A 24,001-nucleotide genomic window follows, 5' to 3' on the forward strand; every position below is an offset into this window, starting at 1 on the left:
ACCTGGTTTAAATCCTTCTATCTTCAAAAATAAGTCTTGACATACGAGAATAATGTTGAAATAAGAGAATCATCATCTCCCTTTTAAAACCACACTGCCTTTCATAGAGCAATATAAAATGATGTATTGAAGCTGTAAATGCACTATGCTGGTCCCTGAAATGTAATTTATCCTCTTTATATTTCTAGGAAGACAACCGTGCTGGTGTTTACACTTCATAGCTCCTTGGTCTCAGCTACTCCAAGGGTATTACACTTTCAGACATCAGAAAGAAACAGAATAAAAGCAACCAATCCCCCCCATACACACACACGCTAAGAGAAACCTAGCTCGTAAAATATGAGATTCACTTTTATTTTATTAAATTCCTGTTTTATCTGGTCTTTTAAGGCAACACAATAAGCCAAATTCATCATGTCCCACGTTCTTCTGACTGGTGAAGGCAGATCGGGGCATATGACTTCTGCAAGATTCAGACTCTGCTATGCGCCAGCTGGATGATGATGACTGGGATCCATGGACCCCATTAGGCTGCGGATGCAACAAATACCAGCACCACGCACTATGCAGAGGATACTGAGACGAGTCAAACACACTTTAAGCTTCCCAGAATGTAAGTGTGTAACGGAACATTTAAGCCCCTTGTAAGCAAAATGCTACTAAACCCGGGAAGAGAGCCTCTGCTGCTAAAAGCTGAGCAGGGAAGGCAGACGCCCTGGAAACAAGGTGAGGGAACAGCACAGGCAGACAGCGAACCAGGAACACTGGGAGGAACCCTGAGACCATCCGGACAGGCCACCGGGAGCGGCAGAAGAGCTGGCGAGTGAAGCGGGATGAGGGCAGGATAAACGCACGGCACAGTGTCCATTAGAAAGAGCTGGCGAGGCTCCTTCCTCCGCCAGGTGCAGCCCTGGGTCAGAAGTCCCGGGGCTCCCGGTCCACACGTGCTGCAGGGCATTTAGCAAAGGTCTGCCACGGGAACCTTACTTGTGGGCTTTCAAGTTCCCAAGAATAATCTAACGCACTTTCTGGGCAAGAACCTGGAACTGCACACACAGCATTTTGCACGTCATAGACGGCCAATGAATTTTTTTTAAATTAATCGTTCACTTGCTCGATTTGGGAAGCCTGTACCATAGCTCTCTATTTTTTGCTTTGGTAGCAAGTCTAGCAAAAATGTTAGGTTTCAGCTATACAAGAAACCGGATGAAGAATACAAGTATCCAGAAATATTCCTGGTCAGATACGCCAGGACCCACAAGACAGGAAACACAATATTATTCTCTGAATGTGGCGAAAGTGCCAAGAATAAGTGACACAAATGAAAACATGTTGTCAACATAGAACGTTATTTTCTGAGTCATTCTTTTTAACATGAAGCCAGTTTATCAGAGAAACAAAGAATTTCTTGATCGTATTAGAGCGTAAGTTTGTGAGCATGTGGAAGGACGTTGAGATAAATTTGTGTCGACCTGGACAGACATCGGTGCTCATCATCCGCTTCCGTCCTTCACTCAGGGCATGGTCCTCAAAGTCCACCTGGAGCTCATAACATTCCTGGGGCTGATCCCCGAGACCGTGGTGTGGGGTGCCAGAGACGGGGTCCAGGACTCTGCATTTAACAAGGATTCTGGACAAAATGTAGGCAGGTGTTTGGCAGACCCTGCGGAGGAGACTTTAGGCGTCAGCCTTGTCCCACAGCCTCAGGAGAAGATGCGGAGCGGGGCCGGCTGCCACTGCAGACACTTTGGCTGGGAGTCAGAATCTGCCACCCAGCCAGTCCCGCCCCTGCCGGCAACCTAACCGGACTCAGGGAAGTGTGATCTGTGTGTGTGGTGACCTCGAGTAGCTTTAGGTGTCCACATGGGACTCAGATGAAGCAGAGTCAGACGGAGCGAGTCTTCTTTTGCTCTGCGTAGGTCGGCGGTTGATGTGGAGGTGGCTTCGTGCGTCTGTGTGGTCGCTGCAGGAGGAGCTGTCCTTGCACGTGGCCTTTGCTTCTGCCTCAGGGTGACACTGACAGACTGTCCTCAGGGGAAGGGAGGGCAGGATGTGGCCTGGGGCTAGCACCCTCGGGGGAAATCCTACAGGGAGAAAAGGCAGGGCCACACTCATGCAGCGCAGCTCTCAAGCGGTGCACACGGCCACCAGGAGCCCCCCGCTTGCTCAGATGGTGGCGAGGACACACTCACAACTGGGCGGGCACCACGCTCACCACCCTCTCTAACAAAACCCAACCCTCGCCCGCTTCCGCCCTCCCACCCTCATCTCCCACGAACCAAATGAAAATGTAACTGAAATACAGAGGAGTCATCCCCTGGAATACAAACTTCAGAAAACTAAACCATGGCGAGGCACGTCACACTATGGGCTCCCTATGTTTCCAAGCACGCCTTACACAAAGGCCCTCTCCCATGAGGCTTCCAGCCGGGAAGCCACTTGGTCACGGAGACGGCAGAACTCCGGAGTCCCCCGGGACCCAGCCTTCACCCGCCGCGGACCCGTGGCAGCCTCGGCCCTGTCGTCAACAGTTCGGGGCCTGTGGGGCACCCCTGGTGTCGGCCGACAGCGCCCTGAACTCTTGGGGCTGTGACACTGTCACCAAACTGTCCAGACGGTCAGCATTGAACGCTGACCACTGACCAAAATGAAGCCTAACATAAAAGTACAATCAAGTCAACTCTCCTTTCAAAGGACATGTCAGCGCCAGTCACTATTTTCTAGATGCTTTTAAATCTGGGGAGATAGAAACTAAATTCAGGCCTTATTTGCAACATAGTCAGAATCAGTATGCTGTTAAAAGACATTGCATTTAATAGGATGTCATGAATGACTCTAGCAACTATTTCTGTGCTTTATAATTTATAACCCATACTAAGGAGAAGCACGACATCCTCAAGAAAAACAGCTGAGGGGCTCTGAGTAGACACGAATTTCCTGTGAGGAAGCTGTGGCTTCGCGCCTCAGAGAAACTCCCTCACACCCTGCAAGGCGTCACCCCCTTGTCACCACGATCAGCCATGAACCCCTCTGCAAAGTCAGTACCAGTTGTGATGTGGTGTGTCGTATTGCCAATAAGAGAAATGCCCCTTATCTTCCTGCATTTGAAAATTTTGAGTGTTTCATATCTATTCCTTTTAAAATTGAGCTGTTTGCAAAGGGCCCAGTTTCTGAGCAGTGCCCAGCACTGGAGTCGCCTGCCATGGGGATGAGGCAGGAGCGTGGTGGCACCCCAGTGTGGGGGGCTGCCTGGGGGCCAGGAGGTGGCCTGCCGTCCCTCTGACCCAGGGGCCCCCGACTGGAGAAGGTGAAGTCTGAGACAGGAGTGAGAATGCCTGGGGTTTGGAAATGTGTCCTGAGACCTCAGGAACACAGGGTGAGCATTGCTGGCTGTCGCACACGTCACTCGACAGAGCAGAGGAAGCCCAGGGTTTGACACAACCCACTGGAGCTCTGCCATTGCTCAGCGTGCCAGTCTCCTCGCTGGTGAAACAGGGCACAGAACTGCTCGGGTCCAGGGGTGGCCAAGGGATGGAGGGAGAACCACTCCAGGCTCCCGCGCCCTCACAAGGGGTGGTCTTCCTCAGGGGGTGCCTTCGGGGTCCTGTGAGGACACTACCATTCTGATTTCTGTGTGTGCTTTTAGAAAATAAATCGGTTTGGGGGAGGGAGGAGATTAGTTAGGCCTTTTAATGGGTTTTATATACGTCATGAAAATATGATGTGTATACATGGAACAACAGATGTCACACAAAAACAATCCATTGTGCTGAGAAGACAGAGGACTGAGCCTTATTTAAAATCACGTCTGGGGAAAGGAGTGGCGGCTCTTCCCAGACAAAGTGCTGCTCTGAGGTCCTGAGGGTGAAGACACCACGGGGCAGCACCCGACGGCAGCCGCCCTGGGTCTCCAGGCGTGAGCAGGTGGGGGGCGTGTGGGTGTCAGGTGTGTGTGTGTCAGGGTGTGTCCGGTGTGTGTGTTGGGGGTGTGTGTGTGTGTCGGGGTGTGTGTGTATTAGAATATGTGTGTTGGGGTGGCCATCTCCCAGGCCCTCAGCCCCTGAGACGTCCTCTCTCCTGCCTCTCCCCGTCTCTGCCTCCTGGCCCTGTCCTTCCCAGCTCTCTCTCCTCTTTGTTACTTGACTTAGGATATATTTTATATATTATTCTCTAATATAAAACTAAATATGTAATTTAGTTAACCACTTATCATGAATAAAATTTCATTTTCCTTCTCTTACCCTGAAAAATTGGTGAGCTGAATGTTAACCCCTTCACTCTAGAGGGCAGTGAATTAATTTAAAAGGAAATCAATTAAAACCCTTGCTCTGGTCACCTCAATGTCCTTGTCCTTTCTTGTGGCCAGTGCCCCTGTAGGTAAGTCGCTGCTGCATCCTGCCGGCCCCTGGATGTCTAGTGTGGACGCCGGCGAGCGAGCCGTCTTGGATGAGTCTGGAGGCGTGGAAGGAAAGGGGGAGGCTTCCTCAGGCCAGGAGGGGAGTGTGGCCTGCAGAAGGACTGCGGACTTTCCAGGAGGCGGTCCCGTGGGTGGCTCTCCACGCCTGTGCAGTGGACAGGGAAGGAGTTCCAGCTTATGCTCACGAGGGACTCACGAAAAATCCAGGCAAACAAGAAGGGAAAACAGCTGGGTCCCCAAAGCCTTGATTCCCCCCAGATCTCTTCAAGTTTAGGCAGAATTGCCTGGTTCATAAAAGCAAGAGGAGAGCCCAGATGCCGGGTTGAATTCACAGGCTGGGCGGATCCCTCCCCCCTACTCTAAAATCTGGGCCTTGCCTTGTCTGCAGGGCATAGCTCTCAGTGTAGGACCCCTCGACTGATTTATCGTGTAGTTCTTCTCGCTGGTCCCACTTGTACACATGACAATCGGGCGGACGGAGGTTCCCAACTCTCTTCTTCCTGTCTTGCCGTTGCCTCATTTTACTTCTACGTTCAGATTCTTCTTTGAGGCTGTTGATCTTCCCAGCTTTTCTGTCATTTCACCATCCTCCGTGTCATTCCCTCCAAACTTTACATGGGTTTAGTCGTTGTTAGTACGAATTATTAATTATTTCAAACAAAAAGTTACAGACAATAACACACAACTGATTTATCTTTCCCTCAATAAAAGGAACACAGTCCCTTATTTGTCTAAAATCACAAAATATTTTTAAGGAATGAAGCGATATAGCTATAGCCAATTGCCTTGCTCGGGCACGAGCCCCTCCCTCCCCGACACAGGCGGGGGGCTCCGGAGTTGGGGGGAAGCGCTGCTTCGCATGATTTCTATACGTACGACCCACGCAGGTGATCACAACGTGTAGTGTTCTTCTGTGTATTTAAATTTTTTCAATAACATAAGATCACAATGTGTCAAATCTGTGAATTTCAGAGAAGGGTCCTTCAAGAGTGGGTTAGAATCATAGTGTATTTATTCATTTACAACTTGCTGTTTTCCATTCAACACTGTTACTTTGAATCTTACCCATGTTGATACTTGATATTCTAGGTAATTTAGTTTAACTTCTGTGAATACATCATAGTATATATCCACAATCTAACTCATGGGGCACTATTCTGTTTCTCTCTTTTTTTAGTATCAAAATCTTCACTCATCGAAATATGTAGGCATAGCTGAAGTAATGCTGAGGGGGAAATGTATAGCACAAAATGCTTACATCAGAAAAAAGGAGAGGTCTCAAATCAATCATCTAAGTTCTAACTTGAGAAACTAAAAACGAAGAGCTAAATATATCCAAAGAAAGTAGAAGGAAGGAAACAGTAAAGATAACAGCAGAAACCAACGAAATTGAAAATCGGAAAACAACAGAAAAAAATCAATGAAACAAACAGCTAGTTATTTGGAAAAAAATCAATAAAATTGATCATTCTCTAGCAAGATTAACATCTAAAAAGAGAGAAGAGATGAATCACCACTATCAGGAATGAAATGAAGTGTATCACTATTAAAAGGGTAATGAGGGACTCGATGAACAACGTGACGCTCGTAAATTCTACAACTTAGAAGAAATGGACCAATTCCTCAAAAACCACAAACGACCAAAATTCAACCAAGATGAAACAGATGACCTGAGTAATCCCCTAACTATTAATACAATTGAATTTTTAAATTACAAATTTCAAAAAAAGAAATCTCTGGGTCCAGATGGTTTCACTTCTACTAACCATTTAAAGAAGAATTAATGCCAATTTTATACAACTTCTTCCAGAGATTAGAACAGCAGGGAATGCTTCCCAACACATTTGGTGAGGCTAGTATTACCAAAGCCAGCAAAGACTGTACAAAGAATGAAAACCACAGACCAATATTGCTCACGAACTCAGAAGCAAAAATCCTCAACAAAATATTAGCAAAGTAAATACAGCAACATATAAAAAAATTATACATATTAATTTTTTCCAGATATGCAAGGGCAGTTCAACACTTGAAAATTAATCAGTATCATCCTTCATACTAACAGGTTAGAGAAGAAAAATCACATGAGCATATCAATTGACACAGAAGAAACATTTGATAAAATCCAACACTCATTCATGACAAAGCCTCTCAGCAAGTTAGGAATAGAGAACTACCTCAACTTGATAAAGAACATCTACAAAAAAACCTATAGCTACATCATACTTAATGGTAAAAAGGTGAAGGCTTTATCCTTAGATCAAGAACAAGGCAAGGATGTCCACTCCTGCAACTCTTAGTCAATGTAGCGCTGGAAGTTCTAGCCAGTGCAATAAGACAAGAAAAAGAAATAAAAAGGATAGAGATTGGGAAGTGAGAAATAATACTATCTCACTTACAATGACATGATGGCCTGCATAGATATCACAAGGAATCTACCAAAAAACTCCAGACTTAGTGAGGACTTCAGCAAGGTTGCAGGATACCAGATCAACACACAAAAATTATTCACATTTCCATATACTAACAACAGACATGTAGAAATTGAACTTAAAAACACACCACCATTTGAAATTACTCCAAAGAAAAATACTGAGGTAGACTCTTTAAAAACACAGATTCAGAATCTGTATGCTGAAAATTATAAAACACTGATGAAAGAAATAAAGGAAGATATAAATAGAGAGACAACCTGTGATCATGGAGTGGAAGACGCCACACAGTGAAACTTCTAATTCTCCCCAAATTGATCTATAAATTCCTATCAAAATCCTACCAAAGATTTTATAGACATAAACAAGCTTATTCTACCATTTATATGGAATGGCGCAGCACCTGGAATAGCTAACACAATTTTGATAAGGAAGAACAGAGTGGAGGACTCGCGCTACCTGGTGTAAAGGTTTACTCTGTGGCTACAGTAATGAAGACAGAGGTCCTGGTGGAGGGACAGAAACCCACATCATGGAATAGAATGGAGAACCCAGAAATAGACACACAAATATGTGGAAATGATTTTTGACAAAGGCGCAAAAACAATTTGATGGAGGAAGGATCATGTTTTCAACAGACAGCCCTAGAGCAACCAGACGCTCCTAGGCAAGAACAAAAACAAAACAAAACAAAAAACCCTCAACCTAAACCTCACACCCTATACAAAAATTGAGTCAAAATGGACAACAGACTCAAGAGAAAAAATAAAATGATCAAACTTGTAGGAAAAAAATAGGAAAAAATCTTCAGGATCTCAGGCTAGGCCAAGAGTTCTTACACTTCACAAGAGAATCACAATCTATAAAAGGAAAAATTAATAAACTGGGTCTCAACGAAACGAGAAACTTTCTCTCTGCCGAAGACTGTGGAGAGGATGAAGAGACACGCTAAGCTGCCGGAAGAGAACAGCAAACCACAAGGACTGGCATCCAGCAGAGAGAAAGAACCATCGAGACCAAGCCGTCCAATTGGAAATGAGCAAAAGACACGAACAGATTGTCCACTGAGAGGTATGCAGATGGTGGATTCACATATGAGAAGATCTCTGGCATCATGATCCACGAGGGAAATGCAAATTAAAATGATGATGCACTATCATGGCACACCCGTTAAAACAGCTAAACTAAAAGCAGTGTCAATGCCAAATGATGTCGCGGCTGTGGAGGTCCTGGATCACTCACGCCTTGCTTGCGGGACGTGAAATGGTGCAGCCATTCTGAGAGCATATGGCAGTTTCTTAGAAAATTAAACCTGTGCCTACCATATGACCTGGCAATTGCACTCTTGGACCTTTAGTCCAGAGGAATGAAAATTGTCCACGCAAACACCTGTACGTGGATGTTCATAGCAGCTTTCCTCACAACAGCCCCAAACCGGCAACGATCCAAGTACCTCTCGAAGAGCAAATGGTTAAAACCAAATAACCATGGTGGTCCGTCCATACCATGGAATATTACTCAGACATAAAAAAGAATGAGCTGTAGACATACTTAGCCACTCAGATAGATCTGCAGAGAACAGTGTGTAGTGAAAAAAGCCAATCAAGAAAGGTTGCATACTGTATGATTCCATTTATATAGCACTCTGGAAATGATGAAATTGTAGAAAATGGGGAACAGACTAGTGGTTGCCAAGGGCTCAGGGGTGGGAAAGGGGGAAGTTGGCTGTGCCTCTAAAGGGCAGCAGGAGGGATCCTGTGATGAATCTGTCCTACCTGGCTGTCAGGGGTCACACGATTCTACACATGATAAAATGACACAGAACTACACACACACACACACACACACACACACACACTCACACATGAGAGCATATAAACTGGTGAAATCTGAAATCAATAAGGTGGATGGATTGTATCAATGTTAATTTCCTGGTTGTGATATTGTACTACAGTTCTGCAAGATGTTATGAACAGTATATGGATCTCCCTGTGTTATTTCTTACAAATTGCATGTGAAGCTACAATTATCTCAAAATAAAGTTTTTAAAAATTGCTTCTGGGAGCACCCTTCATATGTGCCTTATGCCCACAGATTAGATTCTCCCCAGAGGACATGCTCAGGAGCCGAACTGCCAGGTCACAGGGTATAGCCATCTTCAGCTTTTCTAGATTATTCTCTAAAGTGTCTGTTCCTATTTAAACTCCTACTCACAATAATGTGAATTATCTCTTCTCTACATTTCCCCCAATACTTGGTAAAGTCAGAATTTTAAAATTTTTACCAGTATTATGGATATGAAAAACCATCCCATTGCTGGTGTGACTTTCAGTTCCCTGATTTTGATATTGTATTCGCCCCCCTGGGTTCTCTCTTCTAGACCAGCCTATTCACGCACATCTTCTTCTGTTGGGTGGCGTGTTTTATACTACTGGATTTTAGAATCTTTTACATATTCCAGCTACCTCACCTAAGCCTGTTTAACCTCATCATCTAGGCATCCACCTATTTTTCATAACAGAGCCTTACACCTACTCAGTGTGTTCACAGAGTCCAGGACAAAATAATGCTCAGAGTCACATTTTGAACTTTTAACACTTCTTGAGTCTGAGACGTTCCTAACAGCATGTGAGTTGTCCCTGGTTGCAAGGTGAGGGAGAGTCCCCTCGGACGGCAGCTTCAGCTCCCGCCTGAGACTTCCACCCTCCTTTCTGTGCTCCTGTCCTGCGGATGTCAGACCTGCCTCGCCAGCCCCAATTCCTTGCAGTAGTTGCTAATACGTACCTCCTACCGGTTCCATTTCTCTGGTTGAAGCCTTACCACGATAGAACTAGATGGAGATATGAAATCTGCTCAGGAGAACGGACCAGCTGTTCACCCAGCGTCTCTGTTTAGCGGGAGCATCAAGGTCTCCCCGTATATTTACTGTTGCGGTAAACCCAGTTCCCAAAGCCCCCATATTCAGGCCTATTTAAGCTTCCTGCAGTGTCTCTAATGGACCAATAGGAGTGCCTTCCTGCTTAATGTCCACTTATTAAAAATTATACTAAGTAACTACAATACTTTCTTTTGTCCTTTATTGACAGCTAAGGATGTTAAGGGGAGGATGACTAACAGACCCATGACAGCACCCTTAGAGTCAAACCATTCTGAAGAAGAAACCGATTTTGTTGGGCGTGGTCACTCATTAGCGGTGGAATTTTACAAGGAAAGAGAAATGGAAGGCAGCTCTATAAGTCTGCAAGGTGTCCTGCTCACCAAGGCTGGGCAGGGCTGCACCTGGGGGCTGGCAGCAGACTCCTGGAACTGAATCCTGTGCACCCCTGGGGCATCTCTGTGCCTTGGTTTCCTCGTCAGTAAAAACGAGGGTATTAGTAGGGCAGTTCTATCAAATGAGGGTGTCCTAGGGGAGTCACGACCTTAATGAGGTGATACACAGCTCTCACAAGAGAGCTTGGCAATTTGTAAGTGGCCAATAAATGCTACCTGGATACTTGGATAGAAAAGCTACAGAGGCGGTTGCCAATCTTGTGTCAAATTTTTAAAGAGTCTAGAGAGAAACTAAAAATCAAACAAAATAACCTTCAATTAACATTTTAAAATTCAGGCAGAAATAGGAAAATTCTAAGAAAGCTGGGTCTCTACTCTTTTCCAGCTTTCGGCAGACACGTTCAATCATTGCAGTCATTGCCGTCTTGGGCCAGACACGAGACCCGACGGTCAAAACCGCGAAGGAGCAATTCAACGTCGAAACACAGAACACGTAACACGTCTTAAACTGTCTTATCTTTGGACCAAAACATGATACTTTAGAAAGATTTTCAAAGTGGATTTGAACCAAATAACTTTAGTCTAACCTCTAGTTAATAAAAGTAGTCATTTCACAACATTTAAATCCTTGGGAGTTACGGTTAACCAACATTTTACAGTAATTTTTAACTGGATTCTCTCCCTTCAGGTTTTTGTTTATCCCACTTGAAAAAATAAAACCACTGACGGCACTTTTCCTCGGCCGGTAGAAGCACAGCCATTAGGCTACCCGCCTTCCTGCTGGTCACCTGGCCCATCCTTCACTGAGGGCTGCTGGGTTCCAGGCTCCCCCCAGCTCTGTACACAGGCCCCATGGTCTAAAAGGGCCCCCACCTGGCAGGGGTGGCCTGCCATTGGGCCTGTGCTGCAGGATTGAGCCTGATTCAGGGTGGTCCCCGACTCATGGGTGACAGTCTGTAAAGTGTCTCCCTGGGCTTGGCAGGCTAAAATCATCGCCAGAACCCACAGGTCTTAAATAGGATGCACCCCGGAGTTCTCTTCCTCTGAAAAAACTCTCTTTCTAGCTGGGTGTGGGTGTCCGTTGCCACAACAGCCAGGGGCCCCTCTCAACCACATTTACAGCCCTCCCCACACATGCCAGCTCTCACGTGCCTTCCAGGGACGCAGAGATAAACTGAGCACGTGTTGTTGACTCTCACGTTGTCGCAAGAGGAAAACAGAGAATCAGGAACCAGAATGCGCCTATTTCCTGCCAGAGTCTTACTGAGGTCCCCAAAGAAACGGAAACATTTTTCCAAACCACACTCCCCTTCCGAAACAGGGGGCGAAAGTAGACCCTAAAAGAAACGAGGCACTGACCACCCGCGACCCCCAGGACCTAGAGCCACCTGGGCGTCAGCGGAGTGACAGGAGAACACGCGACACCCTCGGGAACCAACTCAGTGCGTGGGGGCCCAGGAGGGGGTCACGCACCAGGGGCGCAGGTGGGCCCAGGTGGGTTACAGGTGGCGCAGGTGGCTGCAGGCGGCGTGGCCCCAGCGGGACAGGCCCTGCCAAGGCGGAAGCCAGGCGCGTCGCCTGTCGCCGCCCTGGTCGCTCAAAGGGAAATTGTGCTTCGTCTGGCGTGGGGGAGGCGGGGTCGTCCCCTGGGCTCCAGGTGTGGAATCAGGAAGCACTTCACTCCGGGGGGCACCCTCAGCCCGCCCGTCAGCTCGCCTACAGCACCCGACTCCGCCCAGCCAGAGCGGCCTTGCGACCTTTGTCACCTCCCACCCCGAAACCCCAGCCCCACCCCACCCCTAGGAACGCGCGCTCTTCCCGCGACCCCAGCCACCCGGCCTGGCCAGAGACCACACCTGGAAACCCGTCGGATTCCAGCCCCGCCGCCGTAGACCAGCGTCTACACCTGCTCCCACCCCCTCGCAGGGAGGCCACCGAGCTGCTACCTGACCTGACACCTGCGCCGCTGCCCCGGGGAGCCCGGCGAGGGCCCCGAGTCCGGCGCGGGGACGGAACCCCGGCGTCGGCCCCCTCCAGCCCCGCGCCCCCGGCTCCGGGTCCTGCCCGGGTCCCCGCCGTGCCCTGCTCCGAGGGCGCGGAGACCAAGCGCCGGGCCGCCCCCCGCCGCCGGCGAGGATCACCCACCGCGCTGCGCTCGCTGCTCCCAGGCCGCCTCTCCGCCGCTCCGGCCCCAAGCGTGCGCAGCGCGGGGCCCCGGGGCCGCCGGCGCCGCCTTCCGGGGTCGAAGACGCGGGCCGCCAGGGCCGGAGGCTCGTCCTCGCTGCGCGCGGCGGCGGTGACTGACGGCGGCTGCTCCCGGGGCGGCGCGCACCCCGCCTCCCCTCCCCCGCCCCTCCCCCGCCTCCCGGGCTTCCTGCGAGCCAGGTAAACACGGTGTACTCGAGCGGAGCCCGGCCCACCTGCCGCCCCCGCCGGCGCCGCCCGCGAGCTGGGGACCACCTCCGGGACGGCCTTGCGACGCGGAGCTCCGGGGACACGCGGGGACCGGGGCGCAGGGTCAGCCCTGGGAGGGCGGGGCCGGAGCGGGGCAGCTGCTGAACTGCTTGCTGCTCTTTGAGCCTTCTGTCGCGGCTTAGCCTCCGAAACCACTCCCAGCCGATCTCGCCAGGGGTGGGGGCACGGGAGATGGCATCTCCTCACGCCCCGTGTCTCAGCCGGACGACCGAGGGCGCGGGCTCCTGCTCCGAATGCACGTCTCCGCTCCGGGGTCAGTGCCCGGTCTTCAGGGCGGGCCGCCTGCCGGGCGTTAGCTCTGCGGGGACCCCGCACGGCTGACAGGTGCCCCGCGGAGAGCACAGGTTCCCGTGCAGGAGGCGGGCAAGGAGCGCGGGGAGAACAGACCCGGACGCGCAGCAGGAGGGGCGAACCTGGGTCCGGAGGCGCCGAGGCGTCTGTTGGCTTGTGGTGGGTGTGATCCTCTTAGTCCATTTGTCTCCTGGACACACAGATCTGCTGGAGTCGGACGGACCTGTCCCCTGGATTCTTGGCCTCCTCCTGATGGTGGGAAGTAGGAGGTCGCGGGAGAGACGCGGGCTGAGACCCTAGCTCCCTCCCGACTCGGGGATCTGGGTCGGGGAATTGAATTTGATGCTTCCTAGGAGCCCTCAGGGCCCCACACAGTGTTTATGGGGGTGGGGGCAGAAGTCCGGCGCTTGGCAAGACTCCGTGAGCCCCTGTCCCCTGGGCCGGCTGTACAGGGACAGTAGCGCCGACTCCTAGTGCGGTTAACCGCCCTCATAGATCCCCGGGGATCTATCAACTAAGTCGAGGGCTGGAGATTCTAAGAGAAATATGTGCACAGTAATGTAAACGTTTAATCTGATCCTTTCGTGAGAAAAGGGCCAGAGCAGAGAGCATGGAGACTCTGGGAGTTTGGGGTGGGAGGGCACGAGGGGCGGGGAGAAGGCACGGTGGCTGTGCCAAAGATCAAGCTTGTCTCTTTCCTGATTTTTCTGCCCCATGCCTTCACACTGACTTTCCGTGATGGATGACTGGGTCGGAGTAAGAGCCAGATAGACACAGGGCAGTGAATCTAACCCAGGAAGCTCCTAGGTCCCTGAGTCAAGTCACGCGTAACAACCCCCTTCCCCCCAAGATCCTTACAGCTCCGGCCAGGGGGACCCAGGAACTGGGCTCCTTTTGGATGCCCGTTTTGGCGTCACAAACAGCTTCTCCTCTCCCCAAATGTCCCTTTGCTTCTTGCTGGGGTTTTAGGATGCGGAGGAGACTGGGATTCCTGCCTTGCAGACGTCAGCAGAGGCTGAGAATGGGGAGTCACACAGACCACCCTGTGTGTCCTTCTGCTTCATGCTGCTTCTGCCGATTTTTCGGTGATTTGTAGAAACTTTACATATGCCAACAGTCATCTCTGCAAATGCCAGGCTTGCCAAGCTCCAGTTAAAACTCTCAAGTATTTATACTTAAATCCCACCATGCGTATTTCGTGGGGATATAATGTCCTCAAATTCATGGGTACTTCAAGGAAAATGTCCGTGAGGGAGGAAGGACCACTATTGACTAGAGGGATGGATGGGCATTTGGGAGGTCCAGTCTCAGTGACTTCCCCTCCTGCCGGCCAGGGCGAGGACCCCAGGTGGAGGAGGCAGAGGCTGGCCCTGGCTCACCGTGGAGAGTCACACTTTGCATAAAGATGGCCGTGTGTCCGTTAGCAAATTGACACATTCATTTTGCTGGATGAAGTTGAAGGGGTTCTTTTGACAAGTAAAGGATGAATGAGCCCAGCCTAACTGTCTTTTCAATATTTCTAAGAAAATCATATTGCTATTCCCCCCATCTCTCATTCACTTCAGATAATAAGGGTGGGAACCTTCAGCATTTTGTATTGCAGCAAATAACACAATGTTTTGTGCATGATACATGCTCAATAAATTTTTGTTAAGTTGATTTGAACTCCAAATTACCCAAACTAAAGGAAGTAAATTAATCTAAATAATTTCCAGTAGACTTGACTGCATGCGAGTTTTTTTTTTTTACTTTCATTTTACTTTTGAGTTTTTACTTTTTAAGTGTTTTTAGTTTTGAGTTTTTTACTTTGAGTTTTCTTTACTTTCCTCATCAACAGATTTACCTTTGTAATTCTGTTTCTGCTTAGAAGAGACCTGAACTGTGTTTTCATCCCTGGTCTGTAATTAGCAATTTGCTGGTGATGTTCGTAAAGCAGATAATCTACCTGCACAGGGTTGAGGGCTGACTACTTCACCATCAATTCCACTTAATAACGGGATGGCCTCTGCTGTGGTCAGTGCAGGAAAAGTAGGTGTGCAAATTCCAGCAAGTGCAATGTAAAAAAAAAACCCATTATATGAACAAGGGAAACACTTGAGGGCTCAGCTACAGCACATGCACAACCATACACACATGTACACACACAACTTATGCGCCCATACACATACACACACATTCACACACACAACCGCAAACACATGTTCACGTATACATATGCACACAACGTATGTGCCCATACACATATACACACAGCTACACACACATTCACACACACACAACCACAAACACACTCACAAAAACCCACTTGTCATTTCACTTTTGGTGAAAAGAAATAAAGAAAGAAAAGGAAATTTGTAGGACTCTGGTTATGTGGGAAAAACTAAAAAAATCTTTTACATGTTTTTCTACCATCAATTTGTTGATATTATATTTTTAAACTCTTTTAAAAAGAGTGTATATGTATACGGTATATATAATATTTTTATTTAACCATACCTCCATAATTTTATTAATAAAAATAAAATCAAACAGCCATCCATAGACATTAAAGTCATCATTAATGAACTATAGAAATACATCAGTGATTCTCTGTATTTGAGAAGGAAATGTGTATAATTCAATGGATATCATCCTTGGTATTTAACTACCATTCTAATTGCTTCTAGAATTTCTGTGTTTTCCAGTGAGATCCCTAACTACACATAGCTTACTTTCCAAGACACCTGTTAAATTCTTAGGGCTCATGGCTCTAAATAGATACTTTAAGATGCAGTTAGTGTGGCAACCGTATTTTCCAGAGATGCCCCCACACCACCTCCAATCCCACATATTCTCCTTCCTTTGTGACTTGGCATGGAGAAGTGGGGTCTGTGTCCCCTCCCACTGAACCTGCGTGAAACTTGTGGCTGCCTCCACCAACAGAGTCAGGCTCTGGGCTTCCGGGGCAGGATCATGACAATGCCATGGACTTCTGCTTTTCTCTCTTGAGCCATTCACTGTTGGAACCCAGCCACCATCCTTTGAGGAAGCCCAAGCAGCCACACGGGGTGGCCACATCGGTGTGTTCTTGCTGACAAGCCGTCAGATGAGATCCCTGCCCCTGAGTCTCCCTCAGCCTCTGAGTCTTGCCAGGTGAGTGCCCAGCCTCATGGAGCAGGAAGGAGCATCCACTCTGCATGCTTTCCAAATTCCTGAGCCCCAGAATCTGCAGGCATAGAGCAATGGCTGTTGCTTTACTCCCCTAGGTTTGGGGGCTTTGTTATGCCTCGGTGGTAGCTGGAAGGTTGGTTAGAATGATGAATGGAAGGATGGGGATCAGGGAATGTTCAGGGTGTGGATGCCACGGCCCAGGCCCCAATTTATTATACTCCTTGCCAATAACCACGATTCCATTTCCAGAAAAGGAAGTATTTTATTAACTGATAATTTCGTGTATCAAGCGTTTCATTCATTCATTCACTTATTTATCCAGAACTATTTATTAAGCAATTAAATAAGGTGCGTCCTTAAAGCCAGACGGAAAAGGAGGCTGATGAACACAGCTGGGCCTCGCGGAAAGGCAAACACATCCGAGGGCAGTGGTGAGACAGGGGTCTGGGAAAGCTCTCTGAAGGGAGGGTTTTGATGGATGGGTAGGAGTTAGCCAGATGGAGGGGCTGAGGAAAGAGCAGCCGGCAGACAGGACGACATGTGCCAAGGGGGTGCTTGTGCGAGAGGAGACGGGTGGGCCCACAGGTGAAGCCACCGCCAAGCCCCAGGGAGCGATGACACAAAATGACAATCAAGGCCAATGTTCACCCACCCTGGGGACCATAGTTGTGAGGTGAGGTGGCTCGGAGGTCTGTGCCTCTGTTCTCTGCATGGTCCTCTCTCCTTCCTGCCCAGACACGGATCTGCCTGCGTCCACTAGGCTTACTTTTTCTGCAGTTCACCTGAAATGATGAAGAAGCTTCGTTTCTATTGAGAGCAACTCACTGCTAGGGGTTGAATTGTGTCCCCCAGAAAGCTATGTCCACGTCCTACCAGGTCCCTGTGAATGGGACCTTATTTGGAAATAGGGTCTTTGTAGATGAGATCCACTTAAGACAAGGTCATTGGGGGGCCCTGGTCCAGCATCACTGGTGTCCTCGAAGAAGAGGAGGAGGCTGGGGGAAGACTGAGTCAGGGACCAGAGCAATGTGGTCACAAGCCGAGAAGTGCCTGGAGCTACCAGCAGCTGGAAGGGACGAGAAGTATGCTCCCCTGGAGACGCAGGAGGGAGCACGGCCCTGCAGACAGCTCGGTTTCAGGCTCTGGCCTCCAGAACTGTGAGAGAACCCTTCTCTGTATTGTGAGCCACCCAGTTTGTGGCCCTTTGTCATGGCAGCCTCAGGAAACAAATCAATGCAGTCACAGAAAGAAGGACCGAGAGCCATCGATTAACCTAAAGGACCTTTAATGTGAGGTGGAAATGGACAGTTCAGCGACCAGAGACACGTCGGAGTAAGATGAGGGAGGGAAGAGGCAAGACATAGAGGGACCAGAGGGAGAGCTGTGGAGCCTGGTGGGGGAGCTGGCCAGCCGGCATCTCAGCCCTGTGCCCACCTGTGCTCCCAGCCACCTGGGCCTGCTGAGCCCCTCACAGCCCTGCCACTCCAGTCTCCATCCCCAACTGCAGTGTCCCCAGGGCTGTCCCACGGCTCCAGGCACCTGTGTCCCCAGAACCCTACCAGTTCCCAAAGGCCCGTGCACAGTCTTAGGCCCCCTGACTGCCTGGGCCCCTGGAAAACCCGCCGGAGGTCTGAGAGACCTGGGGGTCCCCCATGTGCTCCTCGGGGTGCACGGCTAGACGGGGAGGGGGCCGGCGGGGGCACCAGCCTGAGCAAGCGCAGAGGAGGGGCACTGAGGAATGATGGGGCTCCTGGAGGGTGGCATCCTGGCAGAGGGAGCCGGAGAGGCAGTGAGGGATGGGCTCTGCATCTGGCGGTCCTGCAGAGGGCGGAGGCCCAGGAGTCTCTGGGAGGTTGTTTCCACAGCCCTGGGGAAGCGGATTAGAGGTTAGAGCAGGGAGGACCCTCAGGAGAAAACAGTGATAATAATGACTAGCTCGAGCCTTCTGCATGTGCGAGCCCTTCCTCATGCCTTAGCCCTGGGTCCTCAAGGCAGCCTGAGGTGACATCTCGGTTCCCGTGTTTCCAGGGTCCAGGGCTGCCCACAGGCACCAGCTGGAGGGGCTCCTGAGGGACCTGTGTCTGTGGTCACCACTGCCCTCCAGCTCTCGGGTGGTGTCTGGAGTAGCAGGCCGGTGATGAGTATTTGCTGTGTTTGTTGAAAGGGCGGGAGTCAGAGTTCAGTGGCAGGCTGGCTGCAGACCCCACATTCTTCCCTCTTTGCTGAGGGCAGTGGAAGGCAGGGCTCACTCATGGGGAGGACCAGGGAGGACTGAGGAGGAGCAGGGAGGATTGGGGAGGAACAGGGAGGATTGAGCAGGACTGGGGAGGATCAGGGAAAACTGTGGAGGACCAGGGAGGACTGAAGAGGACTGGGGAGGAACAGGGACAACAGAGGAGGACTAGGGAGGACTGAGGAGGACTGGGGAGGATTGAGGAGGACTGAGCAGGACTGGGGAGGACTGGGGAGGATCGAGGAGGACTGGGGAGGATCGAGGAGGACTGGGGAGGACTGAGGAGGACTGGGGAGGACTGGGGAGGATCGAGGAGGACTGGGGAGGATCGGGGAGGACTGGGGAGGATCGGGGAGGACTGGGGAGGATCGAGGAGGACTGGGGAGGACTGGGGAGGATCGAGGAGGACTGGGGAGGACTGGGGAGGATCGAGGAGGACTGGGGAGGATTGAGGAGGACTGGGGAGGACTGAGGAGGACTGGGGAGGACTGGGGAGGATCGAGGAGGACTGGGGAGGATCGGGGAGGACTGGGGAGGACTGGGGAGGACTGGGGAGGATCGAGGAGGACTGGGGAGGATTGAGGAGGACTGGGGAGGACTGGGGAGGATCGAGGAGGACTGGGGAGGAACAGGGAGGACTGAAGAGGATCAGGGAGGACGAGGGAGGAGCATTGAGGAAGAGGATGGAGCCTCATGGACACTCAGGCTTCTGCCAGGATGGACGGTGCGTGTTAGCCGAGATAGAGAACATCGGACGAGGCGCGGGTCTGATGGAGGGAGGGTGAGAGGAGTCCCAGATGCAGGGATCTGGGCTGCTCAGAGACACAGGCACACTGGCAGTCATATTCCTAGGGCGCAGTGGGATGCTGTGTTGTAAACACCTTCTTCTAGGGTGGCCTCCTCCTTCTCGCAGCCTTCCTCCCCAGGGGCTCCCACCCTGACTCTGTGCCCAGCACTAAGGATTCTCTTCACGATACAAGGTCTCTGACGAGCGGCGACACATCTTGTTGGTGTCCTCCTTGTCCCCATGGTTACTCCACTGCTCTGCACACCGGGGACATACCAAACAGGAAGATCACAGGTAGAGGCTGCCTGCAGATAAGGACCTGCCCCTGTGTCGATTGGTGACACCCAGTGGGACATGAAAAATAAGGCAGGAAGAGGATAATCAGTGCTGACAGAGGAGGAAGGCTTGCAGTTTAACATAGAAGAGGGGAGGGAGCAAGCCCCTGGGTGTCTCGGTGGGGGAGGGGAGTGCATTCCAGGAAGTGTGAATGGCGAGTGCAAAGGTCCTGGGGAGGTGGGCATGCCTGGGTATTCAAAGAATCCTAGGAGCCCCCTGTGGCTGGAGGAGAGACAACTAGAGGGAGCATTTCAGGAAAAGAGGTGAGAGGTTCGGGGCTGGGACATACCACAGAAGCTTGTATCTACTGTAGAGAGATTTGGGGCTGGGACATGCCACTGAGGCCTTATACTCACTGTAGGCACGTCTTCTTGCTTTAAGTGGGATGGATTTGGGAGTAGACTGGAGTTAGGAGAAGTAAAAACAGGAAATCAGTTAGGAGTGACTGCTGTGGTCCAGGGTGGCAGTGATGCTGGTGATGTGCATGTGAGAGATGCCAGGTGCTAGACGTTCACACAGGTAGATCCAGGATGGGTTGACAGGTTACAGTGGGGTGAGGGCAAAGGAGGAGGGCCAGGATGTCTGCAGCGCTATGGTATGAGCAATTGGAAGAATGACTTTGCCACCCAGGAGGGGCAGGTCAGGGTCTCTTTTGGACGTGCCCATTAGGTGTCCAAGCAGAGATGGGGTCTTGTGTGTAATTCAGAGGGGTTGTCTGGGTGGGAGATACGATTTCAGGGGGTCATCTGTTCCACAGCTGGCATCTGAGCCTTGAGACTGGGTGAGATCATTAGGGAGTGAATACAGATAGAGAGCAGAAGAGCTCCAATGATCCACCTCACCCTGAAGACAGGGAAGACAGGAGGGGACCATCCCAGGAGGCTGAGAAGGAGATGGGGAGTGGAGTCTGGAGGAGAAATGTCCGGAGCTGAGAGTGATGACTGGGCTTAGTGGCACAGGGGTCCTGGTCACCCTCACCAGTATCGCGGGCAACAGCCTGACTGGAGCAATGGGAGACAGCCCCCATCCTTTCTGAGAGCTTACTGTAAAGGGAGTAAAGACAGCCAGGGGAGTCAATAAATGGTTATTTCTTAAGATGAGAGAAAGGACAGCATATCTGAACACTGATGGGAATCTTTTGGAGAGAAGGCTCTGGCATTCCCTACATTCACATTTGGCGGGCTTCCAGAAGGACTGAGAATGTCTAAAATTAACTTCCCCCCTTTCATCTTCTCTTATACTTAAGGGCATGCATTTGGGGGCTTGAAGCTCACAAAGATTGGGAGCCCTTCTGAAGAAACAGAACACAAGAGTATGAGTGTGCAGTGAGGGACAGGATATGGTAGGGACCCTGATGCTTAAGCTCCTTCAGCTCCCTGGAACTGGCCTCTGCACGGGTCTGAAAATTAGGGCCCGAGCCCCTCCTGCTGGTCTCTCCTTGGCTGCATGCTTATGAGTCTCTTCTTGGACCAAGTGTTCAGTGTTTCTGTGGCTTCATTTCTTCACAGTCAAAGCAAAATGCGACTAGGGATTATCTGACTTTACAAGTCCCATTAGCCTTCAGGGCGCAATACCACCTCCAAGTATGTTTACAAAATACTCACCACCAGCAATTATGAGAAAATGATCCTGTATTTGAAGCTTCAGGCTACGTTGTGCAAGATGGATGGAACCCAGGAATTGTTCCTGAAGTGTGTGCTCTATCTGGCGTTGACGATGCCACCTCTGAAAGTATCTGTTACTAAGGGTGAAAATGTGGGAAGCCAGGTTGTGATACCAGCTCAACACAAGGTTGATGTAAGGGAAGCCATATTCTAGAAAATAAACCATGCTGTAACTTTCAATGATCCCTGATTAACCCAGACATGCTCTGTAGATTTTATTGCCCCTCCCAGCTGCTATAAGTTGATAACCTTGTTCTTTTGAGTTCCCTAGGAATGTGACGACCCCTGGGCAGAGAGTCTATGCTGATAGCCATCATCAATGACAACTGAAAGATCAGGGTATAGGACATTGTTGCTCCAGTCTCTGATGCATATCCAGTAAAACAAAAGGACCATCAGCAACTAAGACCAGATGTCTGCCCCACCTGCAGATCAGATGGAGGCCCACTGGGATTAGGTCTGTTTTTTCAGGGACTGTTAAGATTTGGGTTATCTGTGCTTCTTATCCTTCTCGTTGGATACTTGATTATAAAATGTGCCTTTAAGTGTTCCACAACTGTTGAGCAAGGTACAAAAATTTTAATAATGCAAAATGTCAAACCTGAAGCCAGGAACAGGAGAATATTTCCAAATGAATGCTAAACAGTTTCATCTTTCTAATCCAGATCTACGCCCCAATTCAGCAGGAAGTAGCTAGATTGGTCATCGCTCCGAATCCCTCAAGAATGAGGAATGACCAAAGAATAGGGGGATTGACACCAGCAAACAGTTAGCCATTGATGATTAAGTAGCTAGGAACTAAACTTCATTTTCCCTTTTGCAATTACTGATTACAGCTTTTACTTGTTCCCCTGCCCATTGTTAACTGTGCTGCTTAGGCAATATGCTCTCTGACTCCCACTAGGCTCCTGTAGATGACATCTCCCTGGAGCCTGGGTCACCATGGTAATGGGGGTTTGAGCTGTTTTTCAGGAATTAGAACCCCTTGTCCACTTCAGGCTGGTTGAGACCACCAACTCATCAACCGGGCCCACACAGATGTCTGATAAGTGACCTGATGTCAGGAGGCTAAAACCTCCACCCTCAGATCATGCTAATGCTGCCATTTTGTGAAGCTGGGTCCTAGGAAAAGGCATGAAGTCTGACTACGTTTGCACAGATCATCAATTACCTCACCTCTCCTCACCTCCAATCATCTATCTCCACACTTCAGACCACTTGCCCCCCATATCATAAATATTCCCGAGTCCCTAATTTCAGGGAAGTGGGTTTGAGACTCAAGCTCTCATTTCCTCACATGGCTGCCTTGTGATTAAACCCTCTCCCTGCTGCAAATCTTGTTGTCTCTGTGTTTGGCTTTCTGGGTGGCAGGCAAAAACGAACCTGGGTTCGGTAACAACTGTTGTTCAATTTGCATATCTGTATTACTGTTTCTGGGATCGAACATTTAAATATAACTATTCTTATGGCAACCAAAAGCAACAATTTCAGAGGTTCATTTTGGTTAGTAAAATAGAATTTGCTTCTGTGTTTGCAGAAGGATACGTGCCACAGGCCCTTAAAACACTTGGAAACAAGCATGCATTACGGGGGACTGTAAGGGATTTTTGTCTCTGTGGTAGCACAAGATATGGTCAAGTTTGCAGAAAGAAACGCAGTCTATTCTACTCCAGATTTGAAAAGATGTTCAATGTCCCTCAGATCCTGTATCCCCAGGTCTGACATTACTAATTAGCCCTTGGAGCCAGAGGCAGAACAGGGACCTGCTATCCCTCCCTGCCTCTCTGGCTGCTGTGCGGAGCTCTCCCAATCTCATGGATGACCTCACTGACCAACCGTGGCCCACACCAGGACGTAGGGAGCACCCGGGAATCTTTGTGCCCCTCATACCTAACTCATCCGCAGGTCTTACTCTCTCCCGCAGACTTTCCACTTCCTGCATCTCCGTGCCTTCGCCTGGGAAGGATTTCAGAGTGGTGACGTTGGGGTGCAGCTCCTCAGGGTTTGGGGACCTGTGGCTGCCCCATTACCATGGCACATGGAAACACGGCATAACTGTAATGAAAACTCCTGGGGAAAAGAGGAGAGAGGAAATGCCGTGGGAGACTCCGTGGTCCACAGCACGGGCCCTTCAATGGTGGACAGAATGGCCTAGGCTCCTGACTGGTCGTCCATCTGGGAGAATGACACACAGGTCTGGGCCCACACAGCCACCAGGAGATTGGCGCTGGGGATACCTTCCAAGCACCAAGATGTGAAGCACTTTCTGATGGGAGATACTTGAGGGCCTGGGTGCTTGCTCGGGGCGAGGGGGCTCTAAGGTCAGTTTTAGTCTCTTCGGTAATGCAGTGTCCTTGACCAGTTAGGCTTCTGCCCATTTGTTTCCTATCTGTTGCTTAGCAGCCTGGACTGGAGCTCTTACCTAGTCACTGTGTTTGAGCCCAGAATTGAGGGAGGGAACTCCGTCTCCTACCAACAGGCCTTCTCCTTCTGCATCTTTTCTGTTTAACAGCTTTGCCTCAGGGCAGAGGAGCTGGTCCTGAGTTGCCCAGAGTGACACCCTGAACCTCCACAGAGAAGGACTATGTAGGGAGAGGAGCTGCCTGGGAATGGCTTGAAGGCGAAGAACTCCTCTGCCTCCATCTTCCCTTGGGTTAAATACCTTCTTCCCCTTCGGGCCCCTGCTGATAATGAGCTTAGTGCATGGCGGGCAGGGGTGGGGGGGACTGGAGGGGATGAATGGGGGAGGAACTGGGGAATTGCTCCCGTAAGTTGGGTTGCATGCCGTAGGGAGAAAGGTCTTCTGTTCACCAAGCCATAGTTTACTTCTCTGCCCTCAGAAGGCGGCCAGTTCCCAGGTAAGCTTATTTCCTTTCCGAAGTGCTTCACTCTCTCCCACATTTGGAGTTTTCCTGCCACCCGCTGGTCCTGCAGCCATACTTCATGCAA

The 24,001-nt window shown here is 50.1% G+C and overlaps 1 protein-coding gene across 6 annotated transcripts in view; it reads right to left on the reverse strand.

Annotated features, from left to right (window-relative positions):
• MBP (myelin basic protein) overlaps window positions 1-13,955 on the reverse strand; it is a 141,056-nt gene extending 127,101 nt beyond the window's left edge. For 2 of the 6 annotated variants that reach the window (XM_070275080.1, XM_070275076.1), the window contains exon 1: window positions 13,005-13,955. The gene's annotated coding sequence lies outside the window, so the exon portion shown is untranslated. 6 annotated transcript variants of the gene reach the window in all.
• Between the last annotated feature and the right edge of the window lie 10,046 nt (window positions 13,956-24,001).

The sequence above is a fragment of the Equus caballus genome, chromosome 8, assembly GCF_041296265.1.
Source record: "Equus caballus isolate H_3958 breed thoroughbred chromosome 8, TB-T2T, whole genome shotgun sequence".
NCBI lineage: Eukaryota > Metazoa > Chordata > Mammalia > Perissodactyla > Equidae > Equus > Equus caballus.